At 41.5% G+C, this 12,095-nt stretch overlaps 1 protein-coding gene across 2 annotated transcripts in view; it reads right to left on the reverse strand.

The window, feature by feature from the left end:
- Positions 1-12,095, reverse strand: part of MTOR (mechanistic target of rapamycin kinase) — a 103,246-nt gene that overhangs the window by 38,381 nt on the left and 52,770 nt on the right. The window lies entirely within an intron of this gene.

Genomic DNA, 12,095 nt, shown 5'->3' on the forward strand with positions numbered 1-12,095 from the left:
AGTCTAGCAAGTCGCCATGGCCCCACTGCCTTCATTGCAGGGCCGGGCCAACAGAGATGGGACTGGTGCAAATTGTTTGGACTACTCACAATGTACAAGGTATTATCAACAGGCCAGATGACATTTAAGGCTGGGAATTAACTCCACCAAAAACAGTTGTGATTCTTAAAGTTAATCTCCCTTGCTTAGCAGGCTGCCTTCACTGGCTCACAGGGGAAACTGTTGCACAACTAACAAGAAACCACTGTTTTGGCTTTTGATCACCACAATCTTTTGACATTCTCTTCACATTTTAAAATTGTATATTTTTAATGGATTTATCTGTAATCAATGCAAGGCTGACTACAATAGGTAATATCACCTAAAACCACCTAAAGAATCAGATAGTGCCAGATGAAAGTAAACCTTCTGGGATTTCTAGTGTGAAAAATAGCTTATTTTATGGACCCATTGTCAACAACTACATCTTGGTAGAGAAGGCCCTTTTAGATGGAAGGCCGAGTTTGTGATGGTAACTACATCCCAGGTTCAGAGGAAGAGAAGAACTAATTCACAGGTACTGTATGTCTGCTCTTTGGGATACTGGGGAAGACAAAGTATAGAGAAAAGATGAAAAAAGGACAGGGGAGTGGTAGAAAATTGCCCCCCACCTCTAGCAATGACCCAGATTTGAGACTAAAATCAGTTGTTTTCTTCTAGCTAAAAAGGGCTGACATGATACCATGCTTTGGAAGAAAGGATTATATGGCTTCTGAGACCTCCTCAAGACACCTGAAGGAGAGGGGAGAAAAGGGGAGTTGTTGGAGAAAAAACAGAAGAGGAGTACAAGGAAAAAAAAAAAAAAAAAGAAGTTTCTATGCCCCATGGTGGCTGGTTCTGCAGACTACCATTAGATGAGATTAGCTTTAAATCTGAAGTAATGCCTTCCCCTACAACTCTGGAATCTTTGAGAAGCACTTTGTATCGGATGACAGTGATAGTCCCTCGCCCACTCAGTGAAAAGGGAAATCCTCTAGGCAATGAGCACTCGGAAGCTAAGTTCACGAACTCATGGAACGGGTTATTCCATAAAAAGTCAAGCTGCCTCAATGCACATACGCACACAAACATGCGATGTAGCCCCTAAAAGTGAGATAACCCTGCTTGACCAGCGGCAGTTACCTCTGGATGGATCAGGAGCCATTTTCTCATACTTTCAAGCGCTGACTTCGATGTTCAGTCTGCTCATCTGAGCAGCTCTTGTGGGGCAATTTGCTCTAGATTTATGCTATGCAAATTCACGTCTCTGTACCTATGTCCACAGTCTAATGGATCTATCTTCTTTCTTGTCCCTAAGCAAAAAGAGGGTCTCTCTAAAATAGCTGCCCTACTGGGTACTTAAAGCTTTACCAGGCACATTTGGAACTGGTACCCAGCTTTTTAGGGTGAATATAGCCGGGTGCCTTCATTTTACATTAAACGTATATAGGCAATTCAGCAGGGCTCTGCAGCAAGCCTTGAATGCTGTTGAGTTAATGCAATTATTAATGCATCCATGGAAGAAAGTCTGGTCCCTCTGTAAAGAATCACTGATAAAGCTGAAAGAGATTCTTCAGATCTTTTGCTTCATATAGTTCCCTGGCCACCAGTTTTTTTTTTCTTTTGCTGCTGTTAGATTTAAGGATTTGAGTAAGATTTAGCACAGAGACCAGTAGGGGACTTAAGCAAAATTCCTGTGTCTGCTGGCATAGTTCATTTCTTTATTTTAATTTCCTCCTAGTCTCTCTCTTCTAAGCTGGGACTTCCTCCTTTCTCCTTTTGCTCTGATCCTCCTCCACATATGTAAGACCTTTCTGCCATCAAGTACCAGCTGCAAACATTCAGAGTTCAGGGGAGGGATGAGGGACTGCTGTTTTGCTTTACTTATTCATTTTACAAGACCACCAACTCCTCTGAAGAATCAGACTGTAGATTTAATGTCCCATACAACAATCTGCCCTGGGAATAGAGGAGAAATCCTGTTAGCACACATGAATCCTGCTGTTGCCACCACACTCTTCCCATCTGATTTTCAGCTCATGTTTTCCATAATCACCTTTCACCTGCCTTTGGATGGTTCCCTTTATTCACAGGTGGTCAGGAGCCCGTCAAATGCCCCATCACCACCACCCATCCTCAGTGAGGCCACTGCAGAGTGCAGAAGTGCCTCAGGAAGGGTTCACGCATGTTGTATAACAGAACAGTGTTCAATCTGCATTCCAGCAGCTGCTGGGTCTGGTTGAAGCAGAAGGCAGCTGAGCCACTCATGAACCTGGCTCTCCAGCCTAGCAGGGTGATACGCAGGCCCTCTTTGAAACATATCCCTATCACATTGATTTTATGAGCCTGAAAACAGATAGGGCTCAGTCAGCACATGGGCTCTCAAGAGCTCCTGCAATTTTATAAAGCTCATTTTATGAAAGATCTCTGGCTCATTACTCTCCTCTTCCCCTATTAACGCCAGAGGACTTATAAAGTGCAGAATGTTCAAAGTGAAGTCCCAGCAACCCAGAGTTTTACAACACGCAATCCAGACCAGTGCTAATACTAGCGCACATTTGAAATGCAAGCAGCAGCAAAGCAATGTAAGAAAATCAGGCAAGCCAAGAAGAAGAGCACAGGAGACTCAGCTCACTTTAGGCTTCAATTAATGCTTCACTTTAGACACATGGCTAGCAAGAAGCATTCAGAAGTGTCCTCCATCACAATACCCCAGAGTGGGGGGCAGCGAAGACTTGGTAGTCCTATGTGTTGTAAATCTGACCTGAGGTATAAATTGCATCAGATCAATTAAAAGGGGAGAAAACAACCCAAATCAGACATTCTAGTCATTCAGCTGACAGTTGCTCCCGGCAGCCAGAATTTCTCATGCTTTAAACCTTTGCTGAACTGTCATCTCCCCGGTGTGGTCACTGATCTGCAATGGAGCCAGGCTACAATTGACCGTTCTAAATGAAAATGGCTCTGAAATAATAACGGTCATTTGTTATTTAACTACATTTGTAGTGCTTTGAAATTCAGAGCTTGGAAGCACTTTCCAAGCATTAATTTTCACAGCCTCCCATCAAGTAGGTAGACATTATATTCCTTTTAGCATTCAGGTAACAGATGTGGACACAATACATATTTAAATACAGCCTTTTGAATAAGGAGCCAAGAGATGAGCATTTTTAGAAAACACCACTTTTACAATTACTGGAGCCTTAGAAAGCTATAATTTTATTTTTCTTTGCCTGTCTTGCCAAAAGCAGAATTAACAGAGAAGAACAAAGCCACTGCCAGTCGATCCCTCTCCCATTGTTCCTGGCTTGTCTTACTAATGAGACTTCTTTAGTTATGATATGCCTGAAAAAATGGATTTGTAGACTGAATACTGAGATACCCCCTCCAGCTCAGATGGCGCTGACTACATGAGCAGCAGAAATAAGGGTTGGCAAGACTGAGGATTGTTTTCAGCAGATTTGCTGGTTTAAAAATGTTATTTTTAATTTCTTTTGTGGTGGATGATGAACCTGCGACTGAGCTCTGGGCTTTAGAGTCTGGAAACCTGTGCTCTATCACCTGGCTATAAGCCACTTGGAACTCACCAGGTGCAGATACAAAAGGTTCCAGGATATATATATATATATATATATATATATATATATTTTAACATGATGTAGCAGAAATTAGTTTTATTTTTGTTCTATATATGCATCCACTTGTTTTTCTTGGCTTCACATGTAACCCTGGACCCCACATAATCTATTTAGATTTATGTTGGACATCAGAAAGAACTTCTTCACTGTTAGGGTTGCCAGAATCTGAACTGGGTGTCCAAGGGAGGTGGCGCTCTCCCCTACCTTGGGGGTCTTCAAGAAGAGACTGGACAAGCACCTGGCTGGGGTCACGTGACCCCAGCACTTTTTCCTGCTGCTGGCAGGGGGTCGGACTCAATGATGAGACTCAGCTCACTTTAGGCTTCAATTAATGCTTCACTTTAGACACATGGCTAGCAAGAAGCATTCAGAAGTGTCCTCCATCACAATACCCCAGAGTGGGGGGCAGCGAAGACTTGGTAGTCCTATGTGTTGTAAATCTGACCTGAGGTATAAATTGCATCAGATCAATTAAAAGGGGAGAAAACAACCCAAATCAGACATTCTAGTCATTCAGCTGACAGTTGCTCCCGGCAGCCAGAATTTCTCATGCTTTAAACCTTTGCTGAACTGTCATCTCCCCGGTGTGGTCACTGATCTGCAATGGAGCCAGGCTACAATTGACCGTTCTAAATGAAAATGGCTCTGAAATAATAACGGTCATTTGTTATTTAACTACATTTGTAGTGCTTTGAAATTCAGAGCTTGGAAGCACTTTCCAAGCATTAATTTTCACAGCCTCCCATCAAGTAGGTAGACATTATATTCCTTTTAGCATTCAGGTAACAGATGTGGACACAATACATATTTAAATACAGCCTTTTGAATAAGGAGCCAAGAGATGAGCATTTTTAGAAAACACCACTTTTACAATTACTGGAGCCTTAGAAAGCTATAATTTTATTTTTCTTTGCCTGTCTTGCCAAAAGCAGAATTAACAGAGAAGAACAAAGCCACTGCCAGTCGATCCCTCTCCCATTGTTCCTGGCTTGTCTTACTAATGAGACTTCTTTAGTTATGATATGCCTGAAAAAATGGATTTGTAGACTGAATACTGAGATACCCCCTCCAGCTCAGATGGCGCTGACTACATGAGCAGCAGAAATAAGGGTTGGCAAGACTGAGGATTGTTTTCAGCAGATTTGCTGGTTTAAAAATGTTATTTTTAATTTCTTTTGTGGTGGATGATGAACCTGCGACTGAGCTCTGGGCTTTAGAGTCTGGAAACCTGTGCTCTATCACCTGGCTATAAGCCACTTGGAACTCACCAGGTGCAGATACAAAAGGTTCCAGGATATATATATATATATATATATATATATATATATTTTAACATGATGTAGCAGAAATTAGTTTTATTTTTGTTCTATATATGCATCCACTTGTTTTTCTTGGCTTCACATGTAACCCTGGACCCCACATAATCTATTTAGATTTATGTTGGACATCAGAAAGAACTTCTTCACTGTTAGGGTTGCCAGAATCTGAACTGGGTGTCCAAGGGAGGTGGCGCTCTCCCCTACCTTGGGGGTCTTCAAGAAGAGACTGGACAAGCACCTGGCTGGGGTCACGTGACCCCAGCACTTTTTCCTGCTGCTGGCAGGGGGTGGACTCAATGATCCATTGAGGTCCCTTCCGACCCTAGCATCTATGAATCTATCTGCAGTTGTTTTCCCTTGGAAACCAAACTAGTGCCACAAATTTGCGCACAAACACCATCAGGGAAGAAGCCCATAATCAAAGCATAAATCCACTGCAACCAGCTCAAAAGAGTTCATTATATTTTATCACTGAACTCTGGGTGCTTCCTAATGGCTAGTTAGTAATTAATATCCACTTGTGTTGTAAAGGTCTGTCCAATTTAGGGGGTCACCCTCCATACATGAGGCATATTGATAATGCAGCTCTTAATCTAAACAAGGAACAGGACTCTGGGGTTTTTTTAAGTCACTAACTTCTACTCTAGCCTTGGCACAATTCAACTATCTGTAAAATCACAATAGTGATAACTATTCTGTGTGACAGGAGTGCTATAAACCATATAGATTCAAGAGCTGCAAATTACTTCGGGTGTTTGGTTTAAAGACAAGAACACAAGCATGAAATGTTTGTACAAGACAGCTAGGAGCTCCTCATCTCACTCCAACACTTCCCAGCCTATTAAGACAGACCAAACTTCCTGAAAACCTTTAACTATTTAAGAAGCATGCTGGACTCAGTACAGAACTCGCTTGCTTAATAAAGATGATCTCAAAATGCACTGAGTAGAATCAGACTTTGGAGGGTTAAGACTATACAAGTGACTATACTTCCAAGAGACCCAGCAAATAAGACATCCCGTATCTTCTTGGAGAGTCAAAGAACACACTACCTACATTTCCCCAGTGAGAGCTAGTCAGCGCTGCCTCATAAAAGTGATAAAGGGCTGTCACATTTCATAGCCCGATGATTGAGAGCGCCATTGGCAGACACATCACTTCCAGCGTGTCAGACAGTTAATTACTTCCAACTTTATCTTTCTTGTCAATGCCTTCTGACAAATTGACCATTATCTTTTATTCTTCAACAATTAGCTTAACTCCTTTGCTGATGCTGCCTGGTACACTCACTTACATCCTTTTTTCCTTTGCCGTTTGAAGCAGAATGAAATGATCTTGACTCCGGACAAGATTCACAAAGGCACAGTTTGCCATTAAATTTTGGAGGAGAAAAGGGATGGGGGATGTGACTTTCATTTCATAAAGGACTTACAATGCAAACATCACTCGGGAATATTTCCGTTTTGTGATTAATATTCTGGCCCTTCCATTAGACAAGGTTCAAGCTGGGCACAGTCCCGATGACCCCTTGACGTTTGTTCACCAGGGAGGCTCTGGAAGTTTACACTGTAATACCATTTTTGCCAGTAATAGGTGACTTTTCTGACCTTTTCCTCAAAAGGGTTCCAGTACAGATCATCCAAGTGGGACCTTGCTTTGGATACTGGAAGATGGTACAGGATGAAGCGCTGTAATGGAGAAACTTTGCAGTGAACAGCTCTGTTGTGGTAACCCAATTACTGGTACTGGCGGCCCACAATCATTAGGAATGAAGCAAATTCAAACCGGTTATTAGAATGAGAGGTCACGCGTGGAGAATACTTACGGATTTTTTTTCGTTTTTAAAACAGAGGGTATATTTCTTTTTAAAGTAAAGTGGTTGTGACATGATGACATTCCCCCCTACTGTAACCTCAAACTCCATCTTCCTATCCTGCATAAGATGTCATTGCTTGAAACGTTTTAAAATCAAGGTCATTTTCAGTGAGACATGAGAATTCCCCAAAAACCAAGTCATGGGCTCAATCAGCAACACTTCATATCAAAATTTGCACTCGTGTGACTGACAACATTTTTATTATTTGCAATAGTGTGCCTTGTCACAGGGGATGGCCATCTTACATCTGTTAAAAATAAAGGTATGAACAAGTAGCTAAGGAATGAAAGGACTGGCTTCCAGAAAAATATCTTTAACTATTTTGAAGGGCAAGGGAAAAAGAAGGGACCACAAATGAATAGTACAGGAACAGAGAGGACATACCAAGTATAGATCACTTGTGGGAATTAGTTAAAACAGGCCAGAAGTATCACTCTGCAAAATGTCCTTGGAATAATCCCAAGGGAAGCATGGTTCAGATGATTACTTCTTATTGGAGAGCAGTCCCTACTAGGATTAAATCCATGTTGTGCTTGGGGAATGTGCAAACACAATCAAAGAATTGGACTCCACCCAAAGAGACAATAGTAAGAAACTTCTGAAGAGCAGGGGAATGGGAGACAGCCAAGTTTTTACGTACACATGATAGTCTGGGAAAGGATCTCATTTTATAGTGATCTACTTCCCCAACAGCTGTTCAGTCTAGGCACTGTAAACTTTGCTCATCATCACTCTTCCACCATTTCGTGGCCTGCAGCAGGACCAGATGAATAGAGTCACATGCTGGCATCATAAAAGGAGGACAGAGCAATCCTGTAAGATGGCCAAAGAGTCAGAAGAGAACAAGGGAAAGGGTAGACACAGAAGCCTCAGAACATAGGATCTTAAGGATAGCATCAAAAGCAGCAAAAGTCAGGAAAGCTAAGCATGCTAAACAGCTCCTGCAACTTTAATCAGGGAAAGAAAGGGAATAAGGAGACTGTGGCAAAACAGGATCTCCCAGTATGGTGGAGAAGGCAGAGGCAAGGCTGAGGGACCAGAGGATGATGGACGACATAAACCTGCTAAACAAGCAAAAAGGTCCCACTCGATGGCTTGACAGACACACAGGAAGGAGATGGGATGGTTGGGGGAAAGGCACAATGGGTTCAAATGGTGCCCTGGATTCCACTGAATCCAGGTTTGTTGAGAAGTGGGGAAAGTGCAGCATCTTTGCGCCTTGGGGAGAACAAGTGTGCCAGTGCTGGTGTGATAGATCCCACCGGGGGTTTTTGGAAAATACTAGCTATATAAAAGTGTCCAAGAGGTGGTACCTACTGTGTCAAGTGCTGTACAGACATGAGAAGAGGTAAGTCTGTCCAAAGAGATTACAAATTAAGATGAATGACTCATGAAAATGGAACAGAAAGCAATACATTTCATATAGAGATGGAAAATTTTAATGTGTAGACAGGACTGCCACCTATCTCTATCTGTCCCCAACCCAACTGTCATAAATTGCCCAATTTTGTTTTACAAATGAGGGCCAAGGTGGGTTTTGAGAAAAGAAACAATATGCTTGCTACTGGCAGGGAAGTTCAGTAAAGAAATTCGACATATCAGTGGGTAGTATGGAGGAAAGCACAAAGATGTCCGTGTCAGCTATGAGAGTAAATGAAAGCAGACTTGCCCCTCTACATATTTCTACTATTCCTCTTTAGGGAATAGCTTCTAGAACTGCCACTGATTTAACCCTTTGCTTCCTTTCACGTAAAGGCTTCAAAGGTGCCCTTAAGCATGAACATGTTTTATAACCACAACAACCTCTAACTAGCCAGGAAAAACTCACATTAACAACTGGGACGCTCAGGGAGAGTTACTGAATGCTGAGCATTAGTATTCTGTAAGAATGTTTGTGTGTGGCAGGAAAGATGCTGCATGGTTAGAGAAATGGACTTATCACTGGCACTGTCTTTCCCTTCAGGTCCATAACAAAGAGTAAAATCCTTAGAAAACAAGGCTCATGCATCAAAGTGTGCTTTGTCTATGTGAGAGGTATAGTCAAATTTTCAGCAATGCATAACACTGCAGAGCATTCACTAGCTTGTTTCTTAGAAGTAATGAAGTGTTGGTAATCATTGCAGGAACTTGCCTATTAAATCTTACATTGGCAAGCAGAGAACACTTGTGGGTGTAGATTAATGAGGTTCTGCCATCTTTTGCTCGACTCTGGGTGTAGGAGTCTTTTCCTCCTCCTCTTTTTTTAAAAATGTCTTAGATGGGATTTCTGCCTTTTCTCATCTGTCAGATTCCTCTTCTCCCTCACCAATTATTGGAGACATAGCAGCAGTTCCTGAAATCTGTATTACTCCAGCTGCCTGGAATGTGTTTTCAAAAGGAAAAAGAGTTATTTAAAAACAGACCCACACCTCTTTGGATACGAGTGTTCTTACAAGTTAGCAGGGAGGGACAGACTAGGTGCTTTTCCTGGAAGCCAGTGAGTAACATTAGAAGCAGCTATAGTACTTCTAAAGCCATAGCAACACCCTTACAACATCTGTTTAGAATTAAAATGCCATGCCATGTTCCCTCCACCAAGCTTCTGGAAGTTATTGCTCTTGCCTATCTTCAGTGAGGCCTGTGATACTTGCCATTAACTGGTTGTTCAGGCACAATCTTCTCAAATTTTGTAACATTCTTAAAGAATTACAGGACTGTTTTCCAGTTATCACTGTTGGAGACTGGACAGAAAATGAACAGCACTACATTGAAGCAGCCAGGCACTCGCAGAAGCCCAAGGGACTCATGTTCCAGTCCAGCAGAGCTGCTGGAGATTTTAGTTACAGTGTTATTACCGGGATTCACAGCAATTTTATGGCTTTGGATCAGATGGATATTTTCTCTCTGTTTCTGGACAAAGCTCATCATCAAAATCTTTTAGGACAGAAAGGTGAAGAAATAGCTCCTTAGCTTTGCCGGTCCATCCCAACACAAAGCGTGTCAGTTAATCCTTCTATTACCAAGTGCCGTATTGCAGAACAAGAGGTTCTTAGCTCAAGATACTCACTATAAAGATTACTATAAAGAGGATAGTTACTGATTATCTCTAGGTCCAGTGGGGATAAGGAGAAGCACTCCACTTAATTTGTAGCAAACATGAGTTAGGCTTGATATTAGAAAAAGATTTTTAATGATAGGTATAGAACCTGAGACAAGCTATTCTCAATGGAGCTTTGTAAGAACAGGTTAGGAATAATCTAGATGTACCTAATCATGTTTCTAGCAAGTAGACAGCAGATAGCCTAGATGAACTCTTGAGGTCCTTTCAGCACTATGCAACTATGCTTTTTCCCCATATTGCAGTCCTAGTGAAGAAAAGGCAGTTTAATTCCTACAGGAGTTAGTGGACCGAGCTAAAAGACTAAACAGACACTGTTTTCTGTAGCACAGACAAAGGCAAGGTGGCACTAATTGCCTATATACTTGCATACTCCAGGATGCACTCAATAGCGGGGTTGGGGTGGGGAAGGACAATGGGTTTCATACCCAGGACTTCTGAACATTGAGCTGATTACAAACCAACCCTGGAAACTAAACCTACCAAATTATGCACAAATTTTGTACCAGTCTGCTCATGCTACAGAGAAACTCTGTTAGCGATACCCAGGTTTCCAGCATGTACCGGGCACTCAGCTTCAAACCCGGAGCCTCTGAACAGAACCCCATTTCTTCCGCCCCCACCAACTTTCCTTGCATTGCAGGTGCTATTTTGCTTCCAAAGTGTGCATTAAATCAGTTTATTTGAGAATCAATATGTGATGCAATTCATCATCTTTCAACTCCTACACTGAAGTTACATTTGTTTTCATACAACTTTGAAACGACACACTTGACATTTTATTCTTTGACAGCAGCTTTTTCTTCCCAAGGAAAACCACAAAAAAAGAAAGAGTTGTCAATTGCTCATCTCAAAATGGAAGCACAACTAAAATCCTTAAGTACATCTTAAAAATGCCATAAATAAAACTTTCAAACAGAGTAAGGAGCCAGCTACATTGTCTACTCTATTGTGAGCAACAATGGGAGAGATCAAAGCCAGACAGAGACACAGAGGGCAGCAGGAGATTTTTCCAATTCCTAAGATACCCCTGTCTTGACGCACACAACTCAAATGACAGCACACAATAGTAGCACAAGTACCCAATTCATAATCATGGAGGAGTTTTAATAGAATTAAATAATGCATGAATTTCTCCAATTCCCACAATGATTTTATACAGTAATCCCAAGCAGAAGTAAATCCCACTGTAGTTTTCTTGTATAATGGAAACTAATCAGCTTGCAATACTGATTTCCGTCAACATAACTGACAATGATTTTGATACATCCATAATACATGCAGCAGAGAAGGAAACAAAAGCTGATGCCAAGGACAAAAGCTATTAAAGGGTGCATTTGCTCTATATGATGAGAGTACAGAATCCTTCAAGAGAGCAGGTAATGTTGGTTAAGGAAATGAGTTAGGCATCCAAAGCTATGCAAAAAAAACCAAACCAAAACCAAAAATGACAAGTCTTGATGCATTTTGAAAAAACACAGTTCAGACTCATTAATGTTTGAGACTTGGTCATTACTGGGCAAACTCCAGTCCTGCTTAATCAGGCTGCAATTTTAAGAGACTTTCTTTAGATTTTCATGTTGTGGAAAGACAGGTATCGGAAGATGGTAGCAATCTTGCGATGAGACAACTATTTTGACGACAAACAGCAGCAGTCACAAAAAGTGACTCCTCCTAATGAACGTGCTGCCCTAATGACCATGGACAAAATACTTCAAATCTTCGGTGAGAGTGTTTATACAATTTAAAAAGTAGTGTGAGTGTAATGTTAGGTCTACGGGGGTATAGGTTGTAGCTGTGTTGGTCTAAGGACATACGCAGACAAAGTTCTTTGGGTAAATCTGATATCTTTTATTAGACCAACTCAAATAGTTGGAAAAATTCTTCTTAGCAAGCTTTTGGGTATACATACCCTTCATCAGGCTAGGAAAGCATCTGAAGTTGGTGTGTGCTCTTCCTGGATGGAAGGTTAGAGGTCTATGAATTCATCTTATGTTAGGTCTATGTTAGGTCTGTTGGATCATGTCATGTTAGGTCTATGAATTCAGGAAACAAGCAATGAATGAGAAAGCAACTTGTGTTTTCAAGAAGGAATCAGGCAAGGGTTTGGAACATGAAGACAATGATATTGAAACAGCCGCTTCTAC

Source organism: Alligator sinensis, unplaced genomic scaffold (genome assembly GCF_000455745.1).
Source record: "Alligator sinensis unplaced genomic scaffold, ASM45574v1 scaffold366_1, whole genome shotgun sequence".
NCBI lineage: Eukaryota > Metazoa > Chordata > Crocodylia > Alligatoridae > Alligator > Alligator sinensis.